Consider the following 23244-nt stretch of genomic DNA (forward strand, 5'->3'; position numbering starts at 1 on the left):
GAGCCCCCTTTTGAAGGTGTAGTTTACTCTGACCATTTTGTGAAGTATTATATGCAAGTAAATGGGGATGGTAGGACAAACATACTCATTATGAAAAACCTCTTCATTTTTCTCTGTACCTGCACTTTTGTGGGGGATTGATACCCTCCACCATCAGATCCCCGCCTCAATTCCCTCACAAATAGCATCCATTGATCTCTTTATCGTTCACATGGGAATTTACCCAAGAAACGTAACTGAAGAAGATTTCTCTTGTAAAACACCATGAAAACCACAGACCTCTCTTGGAGGGCAGGCCTGGTTCTAAAAGTATGGGGAAAAAAAATCAAACGTGCAAAGAACATAGAGATTTGGACATTTGAGGGCAAATTCTGACTTCAGATACACACACATAAAATTTGCTGTAGTCAGTGGGTTCACTGGTATTAACTGAGGGCAGAACTGATATTCAACCATTATCAAAGAAAAGTATAGTTTCTGCATTGAGATGATTTTATTCTGCAATGTAGTCCTTATGATAATTGACCTGTAGACTTCTATGGGGTGCAGAGCAAAATGATTTGAAAGAAAACTGGGAATCTGATATGTGCCTACAGAAATGGAGAAAAGAAGATATGATGAGTTAATGGAAGGTGGTTTAAAGTTGAAAAGCATTTGACAGCATGGCTCTTCCAATCCTCTCCTTCTCTTTACTTCCCCACCCCAGATCCAGTTTGCAGCCTTCGTAACCTGTGAAGAAGAGGTGGACTTGTCAAGTTTTCAAAATGCAGTATACTGAAAAGGTCAGAGTAAAACAGTCTGACAGAACTTGTAAGTCATTATAATTCTGGTATCTCATTTGTAATGAGAATGAGAACTGCAGCAAATTATTGTAAAATATACTCTAAAAACCTGGGAAAACATGATAGTTATATTGAAACCAAAGTTTTCATCACCTGCTATAATGACAAATAGATTCTGTGTGTTTCTTCACAAATGTGCTCTGTAGCTCAGAGGGCTCTGAAATAAAAAGATTTGTGGCAATTTCCATGGTAACTAGTCATTTTTTTCCCTAATGGCATAAAGAAAACAGACATTACTGCAGGGGTGGGAGAAACTGAAGCTAACCAGAGGATTTGGGGATTAGTCTGTTTTGTTTTTTTAAGTTTAAATTTTGGCAAAACTCTGGCATTAATCCCTGGCATCTGAAAGTGCCACGAAACTGAGGGTGAGAGATTCATGGGAAACTTGGGCCTATTAAATTTTTGAAACATAATGAAATACAAGTGTTTCACGCTGCTTATAGATATTTCTGTGCTCACTACTGTTGCATTATGTTGTTATACATGTCCCACTATCTCATACTGCATGTTTATTTACTAGAGAGGTCCTTCTGCTATCTGAGTCTGGATGATTATCCAGTTATAGAGGGATTAGGGCTCAAGAAGGCCTGAAGGGCCCAAAGAAAGAAACTTCAGTCAAGAGGTTGCAACATTCTCAGTTTGGTGTTCCAGTCAGCAGGAGAGAGACTAAATCACTGGGAATCCAACTAAAAGAATCAGAAGAAGAATGACCACCTGGAGATACATTTGTTGAGCATAGGAAAGCCCTGAAAATTTAGAATCATCATGGGAGAGAGGGTTCTGAACTCAAATGGCATAATCCCTCAAGGGGCGTGCATATGTCTATGAAGACTAGAACCCATCTAAACCAAAAAGGGTTACTGGGGCCAATACTTATAATTTGGTTAATTTCATAATCATATCTACTGTTATTTAATGTTGCTTAGTCTAACTCCTTTATATTGTCACTAACCTATACATTTACCCTACTCTGCCAAACTGAAGCCTTGTACACACACAAATGTTGCAGAAGTTTAGTCATTTTTTTTAGATTGATTTAGATAAACCAGAGCAAACACCTGCTTAAATTGGTTTACAACTGGTTAATATCAGTTTAGCTTTATTTGTTAATTGAGAGTGAAAGTTTTTTAAAAAATGAAATGAAGTTACACCAACCCTTTCAAAATAAGTGTAATTTATACCAAGGAAAGAGGCATTGTGAGCATTGGAGAGGACAGTTTAGGCCTGGGGCATATGTTTGACCTTTTTTTGTGTATGTGTGCTCTGTAGAAAAAGTGTATATGGCCTTCCAAAAATTGCAATTAGGAAAAGGACACTTTTCATATGCTCCCAATTAAATGTGGTGTTTAAAAAAGGAACTAAGGAGGCTCTTTTCCCACTCCACATATGAGATTGCACTGGATATTAGTACTGTCGTGGCGTTATTGCTCATTGAGGATTCTGTGTTCTGTTTGGTGTATGCAACTGAGTGTGTGGCTGGACTGATAATCTTCCCCCCAGTCATCAGACTATACTTGGCTCACAGGTGGTGTGCTAGAGTTCCTCAAAGATGCTTAGCTGAGTTACTCTCTTGCTTTTTCAAACTCCCGCTGCCATGTTCCAATACTCTGTGGGTCTTCCCTAGCACTACTCATCATCAAATAATGCCTCAGACGTGGCCAGTTTGAGACACTGCTTTGGGAAGTGCTGATTCAAGATGGGTTTTGATTCAAGAAGGGTTGTCAATGTTTAGCTCAACTCTGGTGTTTTGTTCCAGGCCTGATTCTAGTTTAGTGACTGTGAAAAACAGTACACAATTAGCCCCCAATCCTGCATGACTTTAGATGTGTGCTTAACTCTAAGCTCACATAATTAGTTCTAATAGCAAAAAGAACAGGAGTACTTGTGGCACCTTAGAGACTAACAAATTTATTTGAGCATAAGCTTTCGTGGGCTACAGCATCCGAAGAAGTGGGCTGTAGCCCACGAAAGTTTATGCTCAAATAAATTTGTTAGTCTCTAAGGTGCCACAAGTACTCCTGTTCTTTTTGCGGATACAGACTAACATGGCTACTACTCTGAAACCTAGTTTTAATAGGAATACTACATGCTTAAAGTGTAAATGCTTGTAGGTGTGGGCCTTGGTAGTTAGCTCTTTTTCCCTCTCTTTAATGTAGTAAGTGTGGTACACACAACAACAATGGGAATGTTATGTTATACCCACTGCAGTAATATGATTATCTATGATTATTTTAGGCAAATACAAAAATGTATATACAGAAGTTGATAGATCCCTCAGCTTTCTAGTCAATCATGCTTCACATGAAAGCTGTAGACATAGAATAGCCTGCCCCTACACTAGTTAAAATAGGAGATTCCAATCAGGTGGAATTCAATCCTCTGTATTCTTAATTAAATTTAGTTTTAGAGTTAGTGCAGCCAGTCTGGATCCAGGCATGAGCAATGCAAGAGTGTCCTGCACGTTTGGGGAAGTCACAATTACATAGTGACTTAGAAAGTCATGGGCAAACACAATCTTTCCTTGTAGCAATGTGAGCAGAGGAGGCAACTCTGCTAGATACTTGAATACCCACAAGAGATTCCGACCGAAGGAAATAAACAACATAGATCTTTTCTTATATCCAGTTCATGGACTTCAGAGAATAATGTTGAACTAAAGGTTCTGATATGCAAAACTTCACTTATGATTATAAAGGTCTTCCTTACCCATTCATTCGGCTAAGTAAGTAAGTATGTCGGATTGTCAGCCCAGCAGTACGTCACATGCAGTGATGTAAATGGGAAGAGCATGGTGGTGAGAGAGTTAATTGTAACTTCATTAGTTTTTCTGAGAAAGGAGCAAAGGAAAGAAACTAGGACCCAAATTCTGAATTCTGATTCCTGCTAAGGCTCACAAGGGTAGCCTGAATATTCTTTTTAAAAGGAAAAAACAATATGGTGCACCAATTATTCTTTTATTTTAGAAAATGTCAAACTCCATGTGATCCATTTAATTACTATGGGTGTTCCAAATGGGAGAGCTATCTAACTGCTCCTTTAATTGAGCAATATCCTGTGTAGCAAATATAGATTCAGATGTCCCTAAAAAAAAGCAATCATAGACATAACATTCACACACAGAGAGCTTCAATTCAAAACCCTGATGTTTAGCGTTAAAAGTCTGTTTAACCTGTATTTATAACTATCAAACCCTTCTCATCTATTTTTGCTCAATCTGACTTATGAAAATGATGAGTTTTTTCCCTTGTGTCTATAAGATCCTCATGTCATGATTGATCTGTGCTACACATTCGCCTCTCAGAGCTGGGAAAAGGTCACTGGCAGTTCAATCTCTCCTTAAAACTTGAGAAAGTAACTTGCCCTTTAATACTTAGGTTTAGGAGCCATGAGACATTAAAAACAATATTATCTTGACTTTTCAGAAAGTTGCTAAACAGTTGTCCTTCCATTTTTCTTATATATATATATATATATATTGAATCATAAAAGGTTTCTAAAATAAGAATGTTGCAACCAAAACAACCCAATTTATCCACCAAAAAAAACAGGGAGAGTGCATAGTTAAGAATGCACATCCTTATTTCTTCTCAGCAAGAATGTGGACTTTCTGTTTGCCATCTTGTAGGCCTACCTATAGCAGTCAAAAGGTGAAATGTCTGAATATTAAGCCATAATCCATCATTGTACACACACTAATTACTTTCTGTCCTCCCATTCCCTTGTCATCATGGTCCAAAGCAGGTTTTCTGAGACTGAGTACATTCATCTGAGCTGTTAGCTTCTTCGCTTCACCGCATCCTTGTATGATCTGCCTGGTCTCAGTCCCCCAGAGGAAATTTGTGCATGCATACTGTATGTGAACTTTAGATAAATAAATAAACACAAGAAACAGCTTCCAGATAATTGAAAGCGAATGAAGGAGGGAGCAAAAAGAAAACAATTTCTCAGGAGACAAGCGGGCTGAGGTGGCAGGTATGATTAAAATCCATATGATTTATGAGTAGGTGCATTACTAACATGACAGCCCTTTAGTGAGTGTTTGTTTTGGTGCATTTGACAATAAAGTTTTTTTTGTTTTTGTTTTCTTTCTTTCTTTTCTTTTTTCTTCTTGCTGCAGGTTTTGCTCAGGAGTTAGCCACTCAGGAATTTCTAGTGCCTGACTGAGCAGTAATTTAGTAAGCTCTCTTGTGCTCTTTTCCTGTCAGCATTAACATGTCAATTCATTTTAATAGTCTGGACATGCTCAGTCGGCATGCATTTTCTCAGTAGGTATCCCATGAGCCCACCCTGTGGTGCAGAAATGTGTTATAGCTTGTCTCAGGCCACAGAGACTTCAGCAGGTTTATTTTCATTATGGCCAAGTGTATTTGTTAAGACAAAGCATGAAACAAGGAAAAAGAATACATGAAATCAAGATCTTAAAATATTAAATGGCTTATACACGTCTGATTGGTAATTTATGACTTGTGCACAAATAGGTTATAAAGACTTTCTTTACATGATATTATTACATGGCATAGTTTCAAAAAAATGTGTGCTGTCACTTCCTCTCTTTTTCTGGAAATTAAATGATATCATGCCACATTGGGAATTATCTGAAATCATGATTAATATTTGAAGTGGTTTTTATATTAAACCTGAATTTACTTGCCATCTTTCTCATTAAAGAGCTTTCAGATAGATTTGTATCTGATGTTTTGCCTCTCAAATATATAAAACCAGGAGACTATATAGTCCGTAAGTTTAGTCTTTGATTATGATGTCAGGGTTTTAAATTAAAAATTCAGCTGCATTTGCATACTTTAAAAGCTACAAGTAGAAAGTCTGGTTTTAAAAGAGCGAAGAAAGTGGGAAGGAGGAACCCTCAATAAGTACAGAGACTCTTGGCACTTTAAATGACATCTTTCCAGATGCAGATTAAATTAAATCAAGGTATTTTGGTTGTACAGTACCTTAGTGTAATTAAATATTTAAACACACTGAGCTGTGTTATCAACATCTTTGTAGTAGTCTGAGCCCAGCTGGACATAGCTACAACATCTAGATGACCTCAAAAGGTAAAAACTTAATTTCTTTTTAAGGGGCCCACTTTATTAAAAGAAATATATTTTTGTGGTAGGCTCTGCATTTCTGCTTCTCTGTGGTGTAACAATCGATGCAGACTCATGAAAGTTATAATGCACTAGAACTGTGTGGGAATGCTCTAGTGTTGGAGCATAATTACAGTAGAGTAGGAGGAGAATTATGCTTGGAATTTAAAGCTTGGCATGGGGATTCCCTTTCTGTTGGCCATATAAGGAATGAACTTATTTCTTTAAAAGTGGAATTTACAAAGTACCTTTTTAAGGAATAGCAATGGGCTATATTTGACACTGGTCAACAACAGATTTCCCGCATGTCTCTGGCACAAGCTTGTATGATGTGACATAGCATTGTGACAGGGCTATATAAAAACAACACAGAACAGTCTTTTGAAACTGAATTATGTATGTCCACTGGTTAAATAGATACGCTTTCTGTGCCAAATAAGCAAGCATAGTGATAAAGGAAATAAGAATTTCAAGAAGAGGATGCAGATAGTGAAGCAATGACACATCTGTTCAATACTCAAGTGGTGTTGTGGTTCATTGGTTGCAATGTCTGGAGAATAATGCAAGAAACTTAAAGCTAATAGCCAGTGTACTATTCCTGTATGAACAATAATGTAGTTCAGAACAGTGTGGATGAACTAAGCACCAAGATCATGTGTATGTCTCTTGCTGGTCAGTGGAAGAGAAATAATTGAAGTAGGTAGTGAAATGTCAAAAATCATTTGCCTTGCGAAGTCAGACATTCAATCAGTGATTAATGCCATAATGAACTGGGTGGTTTGTAAGTATAGCAGTAATGTCTTCTGGATGGAACTGCTCAGCTATGGGTCTTGCACCCTATACTGATGATGATGATGAGTCTCCTTTCAATCAAGTTGTTAGAAGTTATGCGTTCAGACATGTTCTATTCCTGGTGTTGCCCTGAATTTCTGAATTCCCATGGATTGCAGCATAGTGCCATATTAAAGTTCTTTGGCCAAGATTTTTCACCATACTGTGCTCAGCTTCCCACTTACTTTTGAGGGGGTATGTAACAATATTTTACCAATTTGTTGGTGTGGTGGCAACATGAGGTTAATGTAATTAGAGACGTGTTCTTTGTTTGATGAAGGGTATTGCAAATATCTCTTTATTTCTTGATGGTTTAGTTACACCAAAAAGTTCCCTCCCGCAGAAGATAATTTTGTTTTGAGACAGGGGTTAATTGGGTCCTATTGAGTGAAATCCATGGGAAGAGGAAGAGAGGTCTGAACCAGGAGTCTGGGCCTTGGTTTGACTTAAATTCGGTCCAAGTTTTCTGAAAAGTTCATGAACCCACAGCACAACCTTCAGTGGGCCAGGGATGAGCCTCAGGTTAATAACTTTGGGCTTCATTATGACAAGGTTGCCCAGCTCCAGAGTGTATGTACAAGTTTGGTGGAACTTGACTGAAAGTCAGAACTTTGTACTTTCTTTTCCCAACTTTGTCTCTAGCTTGTTGTGTGAGTTCTGGAAAGTCATCATGCCACAAATTTTCAAAACTGACTCTAATTCTAGATGAGTTTTAGAGGTGCAGAACATTGAAATATATGTCATCAGTACCAGTGAAATAAATCACCTCTGATACACGGATCTCAAAGTCCTATACAAAAATTAATTAATTAAACCTCACAACCCTCTCTTATTGTAGGAAAATATAATGATACCAGTGCTACAGATGGCTAAACTGGAGAAGATACATATTAATCTTGACGTGCAGAAATAAGACACAGGGCAACAGTACGTTAGATAGTATTAAGGTCCCAGCGTTATTAACTTAATAAACCAATAGAATTAAAGAGGTTAAATAATTTTCACAGCTATGACACTAAATTAATCCACTGTGAATTCATATCACTAGATCCTCATTCAGTGTGCAAGGTCTCTATCAATCACAAACTGGGAGAGGTTGCACAGTCACCCCTACAGAATCATAAGAATAAGCGATTTGGTCCTTCAGCCTAACTCCCTTGTCATCTCTTTCTTCATGAAAGTGTTAGGAGCACAGACAATGGTGAACCTCCATCTGTGCAAACCTTAGAGACCCACACTCTTCAAATCTTATTTTCAAACCATCAACATTTAATTGGCATGCAAATGGGGCCTGAACCATAATTCACATTGGACTCCAACAAAAGCTGGATAAAATCATAACAAACATAATAAGTTCACCTCCTGGTTATTGAGAGAAATGAAAAAAACCCAGATATGTCAATTTTGCTATTTGGAAAATATGTTTTCCTAACTCCATAGAGCAATTGGAAAAAACCATTGCACTTCAAGAAGACAAGCAATACTCAAAACAGCAATAAGGGAAGTGGAGGAAAGCTCTGGGGTCAAACATCAATCAGAGCAGAGGAGCAAGGAAACACAGCTGGGAGGGGAGGGATGATCAACCATTCATGAGTCTCTGCATCCTCTATCCACCACTCCGAAAACCAGGAGAGACAGGCATTATTAGGGGAGCCCACCCACATCTCATGCAGTCTTGAGGAGTTTGACTTCCCTTCACCAACACCAGAGCCACATCCAAGTAAAGAGAAGAGAGAGGCAGCTGCTTCCCAACCTGACTAGCATGATCTCCTGCCTCAGCTGAATAATCTATTTGTGTTCCAAGCCCTGCTTGTCTTTCTCCCACTGATGTTAAGGTGTCAATCCATAAATTATGCAGATTGATGCACATATATCTAGACACAACAATAGATTAGATACAAACATTTATCTTGCCTAGTTTAGCCATCTGTAAAAGGGGTATACTGATACTTACCTAGCACACAAGGTGCTAGGTAATTAATTAATTAATTAATTAATCTTTGCAAAGCAATTGGATCAGAAGTGTTATAGAAGAGCACAGTGTCATTATTATTCCTATATATATAAAACCTCAAAAACTTAAAAACATTCTATTTATTATTATATGTTTTCATACATTTGTGTGACAATATATATCAAGCACATTGCAAACATTTTAAAAATATACTTTTTCTTCACCTAAAAATGTCCCTTTTACAGCCCCTCTGTCTTCACTGGAGTTTTCAATGTTGAAATAGCTAATAGCTGCTGATACTGAATCTCAGAAATGTGTAATTGAGTCTCTTAAAGCATGTGATTTCTTTTTGTGGCGTGATCCACTGCATAATATTCATGTTCTCTGATTGATCAGGGTCCATACGTTTATGAATGGTGGCCCAAAGCTTTGACTGTAGTCTAAAAAATCTGCTTCTGGGTTCATTTCAGCTTGGTATATAGATGCTTTGGCTAGAGTTTTCCAGATTTTTCATCTTCCCTAGTACTGCCATCAATCTTCTGCTCTAAGGAAAAGGCTGGAGTTCATTTCAGTAGGCGTATATTAGATGTATATTTTAACTGTATTAGAAGTTCAACGGTCAAAATGTAATACAGAAGCATTCTTTTAGTTTTGTAATGAGGTAAAACAGTAAAATCATTATTTCTTTCTGATTTCTATTTTTATTTCTTTTATTTTTTTGAAATTTATTTATGGCTTCCCAGAATTATGTTGAATCCCTTTAACAAAGAATGTCTTTGAACAATAAAAGTTTACTAAGTCACTTTCTGTGATTCATTAGGATATCATTTAGACTAAGTGAGTAAATTGTGTGCTAATGACAATAGCATCTTTGTGGATCTTCTTAAATATAGATGAAATATGAGGTTTTTTTCCAAGGTACAAAATGTCATTAAGGGCTCAGGTGGTTAAAATCAACATGAAAAATACATGCTGCATTTTCTCTCCTTAAATGCAATAATGTAATCAGATTTCAAGTCATCTTACCTACCTCACTTACAGCTTTATGGAGATTAATTAGTTTTTAGCCCCCAGTCACATGATCTTTTCTGACTGCCATTTAGCTACATTTGCTATCTGAGTTGAACCTGTAAGCTGCCTCCAGCCCCAGAGGACAGATTAAATTTTAGTATTGGTTGCCTTCTTCCTTTGATTTAAAGGTAGATTGTTATAATCATAGTTCAGTTAGTCTTTGTTGTTAATTAGCTATGTGTTGTCATTGTTTCTTTGGAAAAGGTGCATGTCTGAATAAAGAAAAGAAAAATTGTTCAAAAGTAGGAAATAACTTCTCTGATGTTACATAGCTGCAAAGGCTCCTTCTTTTCAGGTGAAGAGCTAGGTAGCTGCTTTTAATTTACATCTGCACAAATGATCTCTCCATTGTCTAGGTATGTTTGGTTTTTATGCATTGCCAATCATCTTACCATTGCACATAGATGAAAACAGCAGAAAGCCCTTCTCCCTAGCTCCTCAGAGCAGAGGAGTGTGTCTCTGTATCTGCTTGTTTCTCTTGTTTTTTTTTTGCTGGTTAAATGTATTTAATTATAGAACAGTTTTAACAAAAATGTACATTTTACACTTTTGTCCGAATGATTCACCAGAACATTGCATATGAAATGTAATTCTGTCTTTCACCATGGCTCTGCTGAGTGCATTAGATATAGTAAATGTGCAGTGGCTAAAAAAGGACATAAGGCAAAATTCTGCTCTGCTTATTCCAGGTGTCCTATTGACGTCAGTGGAACTATTCTCCTGAGTAAGATAAGCAGGATTTGGCCCACACTGTGGACAGTCTGGAAAAAAAAAAAGACAAAACGATCTTTAGGGAAAATACAAATGTGGTACCTGCCTCTGTGTAGTTCACTATGTATTATTTACATACATTTTAAATTATAAAGGAATATGACTGGTAGAGCTTGAGTTCTAAGTAAGGTGTGATAAGAGATTTGAAGTACAGTGAATTTAAGTATCTGCTTCATTCACATAACTAAATGAGGGAACACAACAATAACATATATAGCACAGTTCCTGCTTTGTTGAGAACTAGGACTGAGTTAAGATAGTGAAATGCTTACCTTTTCATGGTGAGAGACTCTCAGAGATAAAGTCATTGAGGCATTGATATGGACATTACATGTGGCTGTCTATTTGCCCTTTGTTGCATAGATTATCTGTAGTTTACTTTACAGCAAACATTCACCTTGGTTAAATAGGACTCTGTTCAGCCATAGTCGCTAAACCCTGGAATTTCCTGGCTCTGGCCATGATGGCTCCACAGGATTTTCATTGCTCAGGTGTTGCAGAATCTAATCCTTATTCAGGAACTAAAATTATCTTTTTTCCTTGCCTGCAGAGCTTGGATGCCTGCCTTTGGCTGTAGCCCCAGACTCCAGAAGACGATGAAGACATCCCTACATGCCTATATATGGAAAGAGGCCAACATGGATGCCATCAGAAGGATTCAGCTGAGCATATGCTGAGAAAATTGTGCCATCCATACTGTACATGGGGAAGGGCTGACTGAACCCTCCAGTATATTGAAGTTTATGGCCCTGAAAAGGAAACATAGGTTTGTGGTAAATATCATTCAGGGATATGATAACTGTTATTTCCTGGCTCTGGATCACAGTGCTTTCAACACATTCTGTTCATCTACCTCTGTTTCCTGCCTGACTGACTATGTGCAAAGTGGTATCTCTCCAGTGTTCTCACCTTCACTTATTCCCTGAACAAGGCAAAGGTAAGAGAAACTCAGGCAGAGCTAAAAATGTCTTTCTGAGGGGGCACTGAGAGAAAAGGGACCATTTGGATTTTTACACCTTTTTATGGCTGCCCGGTGCCCGCATCTTAGGAAAAGTTCATAACTTGTGTTTTTGGGCTCTGTTATTATGACTGGTCCTGTGCTGCTGTTCTGCCATAGCGTTTCATTTATACAGATTGCTTTCAGACTTAGTGCCTACAGTATGTTTGCTACGTAATATAGGTTTCCCTAAGCACCTTCTGCAATATGACTTATCTATTTGGCTCTCTGAATTCCTCACAAACTCTTCACCTCTCTCCATCCACTCTTCAGATATTTTATTTTGGAATTCAAATGTCAATAAATGTGATCATGTGTAAAGAGATACAAGAACCCTGGTGGCATTGTTGTCTTTCTGTGGAAGAGATGACATTTGCAGCATTATGCAGGCTTCCCAACACAAAACCCATCTTTGGTTGACACCCGTGCCTTAGTTATACTGACATAACATCTCTCCAACACAAAGTCATTAGTGAAGGGAGGTATACAGTCATGAATGCCTCAATTTTGGATGTAGAAGGCAGGATTCCAAATCAGTAGTGTAGACCCTGAGCTTTTGTTACAATGATAAAGGGGATATGTTATCTCTATTCCAGCTCAGAGCTGTATAATGTGCCTATGAAAAGCAAGTTTCTATGTCTGGTGAATACGAATCATTGTTTCTGGGATAATGAGACTCCACTCCCTTTTGGCTCTCAATGAAAGACCACAGCACTGGCTAAGAAACAGTTCCATGAGTCCGCCAAGTGTCTGCTGAATACAGTGATGACAAGCATGATTTTCACAGCCATGGTTAAATGGCATGTGAGTGATTTTATGCGCCATGTTACATCAACCCATGGTAAACAAGAAACTGGCTGCAACATCCCAACCTCCTATCAGTGGCCCTTTGCCACAATGTTGTTATGTTTATTTAGTTAGTTATTTATAGATTGATTTTTTTTTGTTACTTGCAAATATCAAAAAGGAAAGAAGATGAAATAGGGTATATAATTTTATTCATAAATACAAAAACACAAGCAAAATGTTGTTTACAATGCGTACCCATGTAATAATTGTTACAGGTAGATCACAGAATCAGGATAAATAGGGTTTTCATTAGTGCAGCAAAGGAGCTCAATGTGGAACAAAGATCAATAAGCTCCTAAATACATATTTGGTCACCCCAAAGTAGGCCTGATTTTCAGAGGTTCTCAACACTCAGGGATCCAACTGAAATCCATGGCAGCTGTAGCACCTTTGAAAATCTAGTCACCTTTATTTGTGTGCTTAAATATGGATTTAAGCGCTCAGCTTTAGATCCCTATGTTTGGAAAATCTCAACCAAACTGCTGAGGTATCAGATTCAGCATGATGAAGAAACCAATAGATACTGGTCATTTTCAGCATGTTTCATTTTAGGAAGTTTTTCCCCATATTTTATAATAGTGGCCATTCAGGGTTGGAATAGAGGTGGTTTTCCATTAGGCCAGAGGTGGGCAATCTTTGTGGCCTAAGGGCCACATCTGGGTATAAAAGTTGTACGGAGGGCCATGAATGCTCACAAAATTGGAGGTTGGGGTGCGGGAGGGGGTGAGAGCTCCGGCTGAGGGTGCGGGCTTTAGAGTGGGGCCAGAAATGAGGAGTTCAGGATGTGGGAGGGGGCTCCGGGCTGGGGTGTGGTGGGGGGTATGTGAGGGGCCTGGCTGGGGGTGCAGACTCTTGGGTGGGGCTGGGGATGAGGGATTTGGGGTGCAGGAGGGTGCTGCGGGCTGGGACTGACGGGTTCAGAGGGCAGGAGGGGGATTGGGGATGGGGCAGGGGTTGGGGTGTGTGGGGGGGGGCCTCAGGAGTGCAGGCTCCAGGCTGCTCCCAGAAGCAGCGGCATGTCCCCCCTCTGGCTCCTATGTGGAGGTATGGGCAGGTAGCTCTGCGCACTGCCCCATCCGCAGGTGCTGCGCCTGCAGCTCCCATTGGCCACGGTTTCTGGCCAATGGCAGCTGCGGGGGGTGGTGCTTGGGGCAGGGACAGCCTGCAGAGAGCCCCCTGACTGCCCCTATGTATAGGAGCTGGAGGGGGGACATGCCACTGCTTCTGGGGGCCGTGCAGCAAGTCCCCGACACTGCTCCCCAGCTGGAGAGTCGGAGCAGGACAAATCGCTGACCCTCCTCCCTGGCGGGAGCTTGAGGTCCAAATTAAAAGGCCTGATGGGCCGGACACGGCCTGCAGGCCATAGTTTGCACACCCTTGCACTAGGCTGTTATAAGAAGTCTGGCAGTGGCAGCGATAAGCAGAAAGCATAGAAAAGGGCCAGTGTTTCTTTTTGTATGCTCCTTGTCAGGCCCAGTAAAGCAAAGAAAACAGTCAAGTAAAACAACAGACATTAATTTGTATGGGAGAGCTTAAGACCAGTATGGTTTATCTCTGTTTGTTTCCCAAAATTCTATAGCACCTATCACTGTGCCAGGTACATCCTTATTTACGGCTGAATCTGTAAGGTACTTTCCCATTACCTACAATTGGAAGGTGCTCCGTGCCTCACCTGAGAGGCTTATGACCTGGTCGGATCAGACCCTGAGATGTTTAAAAACAAAATATTGACCTACATTTAAAAAATATGACGAGTGATATTGGGGCCTCTCTTTTTGGGTGCCAACTTGAGAAATCTTCGAGGGCCTGGTTTTTGGAGAGGGAGTGCTTGGAATTTTCTGAAAATCTGGTCCATTTAAGGTTTCTCAAATTAGGCATGCAAAAATGGAGGCAGTCAAAATCACTAGTCCCTTTTGAAAATTTTACAATTTTTTTTCAGATGTAAAAAAAAACAGTAAGTTCACCCACAATTGGGGTAGCATTAAAAACCTCTCTTTAGTTATCAGGAATAAAAACAAACAGAAACAAATATGAGAAAAGCCAAAAAAGTCAGGGAAACTTTACGCCAAATAAGCCTGCCTTCTTACATCATGCTCCAAATGTCACCAGACTTGCCCACAGTGAATGAATTCCTAAGGCAAGAGCTCTCATCCCTGTCATAGAATGTTTAACATCAGGAACCAAAGAACATCAGTATAATGCAGGAGAAAATGCAAAGCAGCCTGTTCCATAAATGTCTAGATGCAGAAAGCCAGCAAGACATTCATGCTCACTAGAGACTCCAGCTAGAAACCATTGCTCTTGAAGAGTGCATCGTTTGATACCTGTTATCTGCTAATGCAGTCAACCTAAAGACCTAGGCATTAAAGCTGGACCCAGTTCACTAATATTTATTGCACTAAATCCAATCTATAATACAGTGTCAGCCCCATACCAAAGCAGGAGACAGTAGTATTTATGATTATTAGTAAAATATTGAATCATCCTGAACCAATTACTGATCCAATTACCGTGTCATTATTATCTTCTGAATAGGGCTTGATTTGTCTGTGATAAATATGATGCAATTAAACTACCTTTTTACATAATAAAACACTGCAGGTGTTTATTCTTAAGGGTTTACGGATACCAACAACCAATAGATTTAATTAAAAAAATCCTTGAAATAAATGTGAATTTCATTAAATTGTTCTAGCATTAGTGTACATTTAAAGTATATCTTATTAAAAGATACAATTGGACTCCATCTCCATATTATCCCTTAAAAGCTGTACTAAATGACCAATCAAACACAATCACTCCAGCGTCTTAATCTTCCAATAATTAATGAGACTTGGTCTGTAACATTGTAACTTAACTGTGGAGACAAAATAAAGTTCTGTGGGACTATTTTCTATTAAATTAATGTTATACTTATTTGGAAGGAACATGGATGTTGTTATATCCAAAAGATGGTACATATTTAAATCAGAATTTCTATTCAATAAATTCAAATCCAGTCTTATGTTTGTGGCGTTGCAACTATAATAATATTTACATACAATTAATTTGATATTAATACTATAGTGTTCTTTGCTTTAATATTATACTAAAAGAGAGGGAGGGAACACTGCTTTACCACGTTATATTTGAATTTGTGTTATATCAGGTCGCGTTATGTCGGGGTAGAGGCATACTAAATAACAAGGCTAAGGATTAGAGACTGTCAGAATAGGTCAAGTGTACAGTACTGATAAATACGTTTGTGGTGGGGATAAGGGAAATAGTAGATGGTGGTTACCTGTTAAACTGGATGAGGTGGAAATCCTGTGATGCACCCCACCTAAGACCATGATATGCAGACATCCTGATTCCCCAGGGGATTCATATTATCACCCCAGAATTAAGGAAGCAGGAAGCAACTCATGCTCCACACTAAGCCAGATTTGAGGAAGAGCTGTAAATGTCACATAACATTTGCACCCCTCCCTGTGCAGCTGGGCCACATGACCTGGGGAATGCCCATGGCTGCAAGTTTGGCAGCACTGTCTCAAGTTGGCCTTGTTGAAGGGCCTCCCTGTTGGCATAAGGATCTACATTTATTTGCAGAGGATTTACTTTGTATGCCTAATTTGTACCTGATTATTATCACCTATGCACCCTTTCTCTTACTTCAGTTTAATAAATTATTTAAAAAATACTTGGAAAAGGGTGGTTAGTGCAGAAGAAAAATGAGTTTGGTTTTTAATTTCTCATTGGGCACCAAAAAGAACATGTTTCTTAGAGTCAGTTGGATGACATTCTTTACTTCTTGTGCAACTAATATCCAGGCTGATTAGGTTAGAAAATTCTGATGGAGTCAATTAGATAGCTAGGTTCAGATCCTCAGACGGTGTAAATCAGTGTAGCTCCATTCACTTCAATGGAGGTGTTCCAATTTCTACCAGCTGAGGATTTGAGCTGTAGTATGGGTCAATTGGCACTGAAACTGACTGAAAGGAGAGCTCATAAATTATGAAAAAAATATTATATACGAGAAGGACATACAAATGAAATACATTTGGAAATGTCAATTCATTCCTGGAGCATCATGGACTGCTAATTCAGTTACCTATTTAACCCTGTCTCATGAACTTCTTATGCAGCCAATAAAATTGGGATTCTACTACTATCAGCATGCCCCTAGCTCCATAAAACACTTAAGCATGTTCTTAAGTCCCTGAATGAGGGTGCTTTCCTGCATTGGGGACAATACTAGCACTCCTCGTCAGGTTTTGAGATTCATTATGTGTACAATATAGCACAGAATGTCTCAAAGAAAGGTTATCAATGAAGGATAATTGCGCACCTTGTAAAAGTTCACTAGGCATTCAAGTTTTATCAATTGTCACAAACAAATCCACACCGAAATAACATAGGAAGTGTCATTGTTTCCATAAAAAAAGTGATCTTGCAAATTGCAGTTCTCTTTTGCTGAATAGTACTAAGTAGGAGAGCGTTCCCATTTTTATTACCAGAACTTCAATAACAATGGATGTACATTTGCTGGGATTGATTGATAATTAAGAACACACAACATCAATATTCCATTTTCTTTATATATTTTAAAAGCAGAAAATAAATCCAATTCCATAGTGGTCAGATTAAGGAAAAAAACTATTTTGATTTTCCATATGTAAGCAGGCTTATTTCTTGCTTGCATAAAGGGATATTAATGATTAAAAAGAGCATTTTCTATACCGCAGAATAAAATGTAGTGTTGTAACCACAGATATTTTATATAAATTACGAGTTTATAAAAAAAAAATGAAAATGGGAATTTGATTCCAGATAATATTTAATTTAAATTAAGTGTTAAAATAAAAGCAATAACACTGAGAATAAATTAATGAACTACAATTAACTATCTTTACAATAAGTGGTTTGGTCGGAAACACCTATTCCCTACACTGATAAAATAAAACCTGCATCCTGCAAAAGCTAAAATAAGTTAAATGAAGATGCTTTTAACAAGGTTATTACTTAAGCAGTGACAGGTTTACAGATTTTAGCACCACTGGATTTTCACAGGAGCTACAGCAAGTGCTAAAATAACACACACCTTCAGGTTCATTAAATTCACCAGTGTGATGAAATAACTGATATTTTGCTATATTACTATAGTGCCTCAAAGAACTAACTATAAATAAGGTACACTAATAACAACTATTTGTAGTGCTAAAACAATAAAATAATTCTTCCTGGCTTATCTGCTAAAGAAAAAAATAGCATATAAGCAGGACTGTTAGCATACTTATAACTGGTGAGGCGGATTCGGTTGGTACATGTATTTAGTCATTTATTTATAATAGGAGTGCCCTATAAAATATTTTATCATTTGTTATGGTGGGAGAGAACCTTGTTAAAAGGATACATTAAAAGGGGAATTGACAGATTCCCATCCCAAAATATTTATTTTATAATCTGATGCTTACCAGAGCATTTCTGTAGAATAGTTTATGTAAAGAACTTATTTTAAAAAGAGCATTTCAGATTATGATAAATCATATTATTATAGTCTGTTTTGGAAGAACCAAAGCTGAAAAAGCAGATTTCTAATAAATCAATAGAGTATGGCCTGTGGAGACCTAGGAGACATATGGACAGTAATAGAGTATCTCAGGTTGTCTCATGAATGATTCCATCTGGATGAGGGCTTGGTGTTATTCACAGCCTTCTTCTCCCCTAAAACACCTTCAATCTTATCCACAGCCTCTATCTCAAATGTCAGACCACCTGGGATATGCAGCTGTCAGGCTGAAAGGGGAGCTGCCTGGGACTGGCCCTGGCCTGCTCATCAAGAAGATACTGTCACTGACAAGCAGGCAATGCTAGGTGCAAGGGGTGACAGGAGTATCAAGGGCAGGGAAAAGTGCATGACTTTGGATTTCAGATGCTATGAAAAAAATAAGGAACTAAGCGTGAATTGTATGGTTTTCTGTGACACACCCACATCTCATAAAATATGTAGTGCTTCGTTCAACCCATAATGTATGTAAACTTGCAAAAATATTTCTTAATGCCTGACTTTTGTCAATGCCAGTGTACAATTCCTGTACAAAGGACCTGATTTTCCTCTCACTGACACTGGTGTAAACCAGGAGCACTGATGTCAGCAGGATGTAAAATCAGAGAACAATCAAGCCCAGAATATTTCAGTCTTGTCTGAATTTTTCTCGAATAATCTTCCCCTCTGGATAATTTATAGTTTTTCTCTACATTGGCTTGAGAAGTAAACTTTCTTTCAGGAATATGTGTAGTGCTAGGTACATTGAGGTTAACTGAACAATTTCTTTTCCTGGCTCTGAGGCAGGGCTTAGATAATGGTATATCATGTAGCAGTCTGGGAGACCTAGGCATAAAATTCACCCTATCCCACTGTGAAACGGATGGTGGGTTGAAGGGGGTCACAGGTGCTGGGAAACATGCCAAGTTTCCAAATAATCATTCCCTCAGGTGTCCAGGGTTTTGGAGGATGAGGAAAGGACAGGGTTTTAGTCATTCCAATATCCCACGGCCCTTGAGATCTGTACAAAAGAGATGCCTTAAGCATTCAAATGCAGAGGCATCCAAAAGGAGAGCTGGTCCTTTCACACTGCTCCAGTGCTCCCCCAGCACCACACCATTGGCTGAATCATCTCACAGCCGTACAGTGGCAGCTGCAGGAGTAGGGTGACAGCAAGTGTGAAAAATTGGGATGAGGGTGGGGGGTAATAGGAGCCTATATAAGAAAAAGACCCCAAAATTGGGACTGTCCCTTTAAAATCGGGACATCTGGTCACCCTATGCAGGAGGCCCAGCAGGAGTTAATTGTGCTTCAAGGATTTTAATCTCTCAGTCAGCTCTCATTTCAAATATTTGTGTGGTCAACCTAGAATATTGGAGCAGAGAACGGCAGATCCTCTGCTCCACCCTTCCTGACTTAGCTTCTGCATCCAAAATAACACAGAAAGAGGACTCTGTGCAGCTCCAGCAGTCAGAGGAGCATTTTCAGGTTCCCTAGGAGTGGAGGTGAGGCTATGAGGTAGTGGCTCCCTTCTTTCTTCCTCCACAAAAGAGATTTGTTACAGCTCAAGACAATCACTTTGCAAAAGCAGAGGGAACATTCTAAGCCACAGGCTGTATTACACAATGAGGACCCACTTATGGCCTCTTTGAACAAAGATACCCCTTGGTGCATATCTCAGGTTGGTGGTATTGTAATAAAACTTTGCACGTAGAAAACACCTTTCATCAAATTTCTCAAAGCACTTTATAAACCTCTTGCAGCAGCTGTATGAGGTAGGTAAGCACAATTGTCACAGTTCAGGACAACTTCACCTATATTCCCCCTCAGGGTCCCCCAAGGGCACCCACTCTAGCTTTCCAGCATCTCAGCAGAATTTCCTCTCCCACCCAGCTCAGGGTCCTTTACATTTTCACAGACCATCAGTCAGTCAGAGAGTGTGGGAAGAAGTTCTCCTCCTTCCTAGTTGTAGTTACATATGCTTTACTTAGTCATTTCCCACCCTTGGGTGAGAGTCATAGATATGGCAATGAACTGCAGCTGTCTCAGTGTCCTTACTTTTGGCTGGAGGCACTGTCATCACTATGCTCTGTACTGCCTTGGGTTCCCTGGTAAGGGTAAGCAAAGCGCTTACCATATTTCTCTGGGTTGGGCTTCAGAGAACTTTCTTTCAGTAGTTCTCATCACCCCCCTGTAGCGCACACACCCACATGTATTTGTTTGCATACAGTGGTAAGGTATGGAATGTCTGACAGTACACCCTACACCAGTGCCCCTGACCTTTCCTGGGTCTGTATAGAAATCTATGCTGCAGGCAGAGTGAAGGCCTTTACTCCAGGAACTTTAAACCAGATTTCACACCCTGGAAGCATTTGATGGGGTTTCATGACATGGGGCTTAGGTATAGTCTTACCAGGCTCAGTATCTTTCTATTCAATGAATGTCTCTCCATTAACTACCACCTTCCTCTCTCACTAGTGATCCAATGGATCTGCACCCAGGAGGGTGCAGCGTGACATGTGGGTGGTGGTTTGGGGTGTGAATAGCTCAGCTTGAACATTATATAGCATTGGCAGACTGGCTGTGCAATTCCTGCCTCCAGCGAGTCAGTCACACAGTTAACTCTGTGAGGTAGAGGTGCAGCTGGCTTCTCCAGCACTGCCCTGGGCCTCAGTGGGCAATCCCGAGGAAAGTCACCCCAGATGGAACACCACTTTTCCTCATCCATGCCAGGGTTTCTTGGAGGTGGTTTCCCTCTCTGCTGGGCATGGGTTTTTGCTTGGGCCAAATCCCTCTTCTCTGATTCCTTTCCATCCTTCCCTCAAACCCAGGCGATTATCCACATAATGGTGAGTCAACTTCCCAGCTATAGTTACATCTCTAGGATCTTTGTCTATTAACCATGATTTTAAGTTGGGGTACCAGAGATTATAGTATTGGTCTCAGTCCAGTAATTTGTAGGCCTCTGACCATGGCAACCCCCCCCCACTGCAAACCAGTTCCCCATTTTCTTATGTAACTCCTAATTTGAATTGAAACCCCAACATAAGTAAGCTGCTCTTTTTTCTGAACTCCTTGAACCCATCTTTTATACACTTCAGTGGTCAGTTTATTTATAGCCTCCCTCTATGTAGGTGACACCAAGATTTCCCCAGCCCTCTGGGCTCTCTGCCAGTCGGCTGTATGTTCCCTGTGAAACTAGACCATCAATTCTCTTCTGGTTAACAGAATACAGCACGTAAGCCAGCTGTACCTTTGTCCTCTCCTCAGTGTTGAGCTGCCTTTCTCTGGATAGCTAAAGCAGCCAACGTTTCTTCATAACTAATTTTTCCCTTTCTCTCTTTTTGCTATTGCTTTCCCCAAAAGACTGATACTTTTCTTCCTGCTTTTCTCTACTATTGTACTTGCTTTCACTGATGTTGGCACTTATGGCAATTCACTCTGATAGATCTCATGCAGGCTGACACCATATCACCTGTATGAAGCATTATACCAATTTAACAGGTGAGTAAACTGAGGCACAGAGATACTAAGTGACTTACGCAAACCCAAAGTCTCATAACACATCATGGTTGGAACTGTTTTACAATTGAGGAGACTGCTAGCAGGGCATTTTTCATTAAAGGTCCTTAACTCTGGAACTCGCTCCTCCATTGGTCCAATAGAGCCCAAATTTACTAACCATCAGGGACGACTGCAAGACTAAGCTCTTTCCTTAGGCTCTTGTTTAGCAGTGATTTGGGGAATTTGTATACTGATCGAGATGTGATCTGGAGTCTGCCAATAATTTGTATTTCATGTCAAGGAGAAATTGATAAGAAGGATTAAAAAGAGGCCAATATGTGGTACCTCTGTGATCAGCTAAGATAGAAACTGAATACATTCCGCATGAGAGTGTACTGTAAAATTTATAGCTGAGAACAATGGACACGCCAATCATAAGTCAATCAGCACCACTGTTGAGGAATGTCTAGGACAAGAGAGATTAAGGTGGATGATAAAATCGTACACCTGAAGACAGGAAGGTGGGGGAAGGTCCCAGAGGGAATAAAGGGACGATAGTCTCTTCCATGGGGGACAAAGGCTTCAGCATTTCCTCCAGTTGGCACTCCTGATCAAACAGTCCTTGAGAAATTGTTGATGTAGCCTCACTCCAATATAATAATGAACTCTAGTGCCTGGACTTGTTACGCAACTAAGGTGAGGGATGGAGAGAGACTTCTTTGGACACTGCCGGCGGGGAGGGTGTATTGAGGCTGACCGGAGGGAACTGATTTCTAGAAATGTAAGATTTTCTTTTATCTGTAACTAAGCTTAGGGAAGCTTTGAAAAGTGTTCAGATGAGGTACGTTATGCTCTTTATTTTGTTCTGCTATTTTCTATATATATTTAATAAATCTTGTTTTTATGATGACTATTGTTATACAGGAAATTTCACACTAACAGATGCAAAGAGTCAAGAATTCTTCAACCTCTAAGGAAAGGTGCTGAAGGAGAAGGAGTTTTTGGAGCCTAAATCTCCACTCTTGTTCTTGGTCAGACACAGCATGAATAGAGGTGAACTCTCCCACTAAGGTGTATTGCAAAAGGGCTGTGACTGATGAACACACAAGTGAAGCTTACAGATGAAAGTGTATATGTGAAGTAAGGGGGAGTAAGTAACAGTGAGTTCAGGAAGGTGTTATTTTGTTGAATGACATATTTTAGGACTTGTGTTTGGTTTTAATGGACGAGACATCATTTGTTTGGATTTTTATCTCTAGTTTGTGTGTATTTTAAATAGTTGCAGATGAATAAACTCATAAATGAATGTAACAAATATTCTTTGCTTATGAAGCTGTGAAATAATATAATATAATTAATTATAATTAATATGGTAATTTTCTTATTTCTTAATAGAAATAGTAGGTCAATTTCTGTCATATTCTATTCATTTCAGGTTCTTTTACTATGCCCATCATTGTGGCATCCAAGTACCTGTTACAGTGATGTAAATCCGGAATTAATCCATTAAATTTTCCAATTTTGATTGGTGCTACTTTTGTATGTAAATTACGATATACTTATTACATTTGTACAAAGAAAACTATCTCACACTGAGAAATACAGTACAATTAATTATTTAGGTATACTGAGGCAGAATAATTGAATTAGTTTGTTTATGTAAATGCTTTTTTATGTTTTGGTATAAAGAATTTACGTTAATCATGTGTCATGGAGACTATCATTATTACATGGTTTATTACTTATATATTTCCAATGTATCATTCAGTTTGAAAGAGGCGGTCTCCAGCAGCTCTGCCAAATCACTCATC

The 23244-nt window shown here is 39.2% G+C and overlaps 1 long non-coding RNA gene across 1 annotated transcript; it reads left to right on the forward strand.

Moving 5' to 3' along the window:
* The first annotated feature begins 325 nt into the window (after window positions 1–325).
* On the forward strand, window positions 326–22743 carry LOC117884969. Its single transcript, XR_004647691.1, has 3 exons — window positions 326–782; window positions 11110–11332; window positions 22358–22743. It is a non-coding gene; the product is annotated as an uncharacterized LOC117884969 (long non-coding RNA).
* Window positions 22744–23244: the final 501 nt, after the last annotated feature.

The sequence above is a fragment of the Trachemys scripta genome, chromosome 11 (genome assembly GCF_013100865.1).
Source record: "Trachemys scripta elegans isolate TJP31775 chromosome 11, CAS_Tse_1.0, whole genome shotgun sequence".
Lineage (NCBI taxonomy): Eukaryota > Metazoa > Chordata > Testudines > Emydidae > Trachemys > Trachemys scripta.